We start from the raw sequence: 1,053 nt of genomic DNA on the forward strand, positions 1-1,053 counted from the left end.
TTGCTCAGACTGCAGAACATGAACACTGCACTATACCTTACCATTGCTCAGATTGCAGAACATGAACACTGCGCTATACCTTACCATTGCTCAGATTGCAGAACATGAACACTGTGCTATACCTTACAATCCCGCAGCCTGCTGACCTGTGTGCATTGTATAGTAAATTGCTACCACTATGGCATTGCACACTCTATAGGCTGGCACACTTCTCCCCCCATACATGAGAACACCTCCGGAGCATTGTTACACCTTTGCCCCAGTACATTCCCTGCGCCTGGCATTAGTTTCCTGTCACTTTGACACACGATTGGCTAAGTGGGCAGAGCGCGCAAACTTCGCAGTGACTCAAAGCTTTTCTGCGCCGCTGATTGGTCAGCAAGGATGACGGGCCGCTCTATCACCCGCCCCGTACTGTCGATCCGTCCTAGCGGTGGGCGTGACTCTCGGGCCGCCTCCCTGCTTCAAACCTACATTGCTGATGAGTTTTAGTTGGTCCCCGGCTCTTTCTTAGGTGGCAACAATATCGTTCCAGTCCTCGGATCTCTTTGTATCAGTTCTTCCCGGCTGTGCCTAGGCGCCTCGTCTCAGGTACGGTGACGGCTTCTCCTCTCATTGTTATCAGCTTCCTTCACTTCTGCGCAGTCATACCTTGCATCTCGGCCAGTCACACACCTTTCCCGGCTCTGGGCAGCTCCCACAAAGACATGGCAGCCTGGGTGAGGGCGGGCAGTGCTGCAAGTTCACAGAAGGCGATGGGCTGCCGGTCTGCTCGCCCTCTGTGCTGCTTCATGCCGGGCGATGGTCGGGTGGTGACCGCTCCTATGGAGCTGTGTGTGCTGGCTGCAGGAAACCTGGCCGGAAACTTCTCTGCACACCGACTCACTGCCATGGCAGGGTGTTATATTATAGGGGGTCCTGGCTGTGGCAGTGTGGTATATTATAGGGGGTCCTGGCTATGGCAGGGTGGTATATTATAGGGGGTCCTGGCAATGGCAGGGTGGTATATTATAGGGGGTCCTGGCAATGGCAGGGTGGTATATTATAGGGGGT

The 1,053-nt window shown here is 54.3% G+C and overlaps 1 protein-coding gene across 1 annotated transcript in view; it reads left to right on the forward strand.

Annotated features, from left to right (window-relative positions):
- The first annotated feature begins 436 nt into the window (after nucleotides 1-436).
- MYH9 (myosin heavy chain 9) overlaps nucleotides 437-1,053 on the forward strand; it is a 42,415-nt gene continuing 41,798 nt past the window's right edge. Inside the window, exon 1 of the mRNA XM_072420168.1 lies at nucleotides 437-591. The gene's annotated coding sequence lies outside the window, so the exon portion shown is untranslated. The remainder of the gene's footprint in view (nucleotides 592-1,053) is intronic.

This window comes from Pyxicephalus adspersus, chromosome 8, assembly GCF_032062135.1.
Source record: "Pyxicephalus adspersus chromosome 8, UCB_Pads_2.0, whole genome shotgun sequence".
NCBI lineage: Eukaryota > Metazoa > Chordata > Amphibia > Anura > Pyxicephalidae > Pyxicephalus > Pyxicephalus adspersus.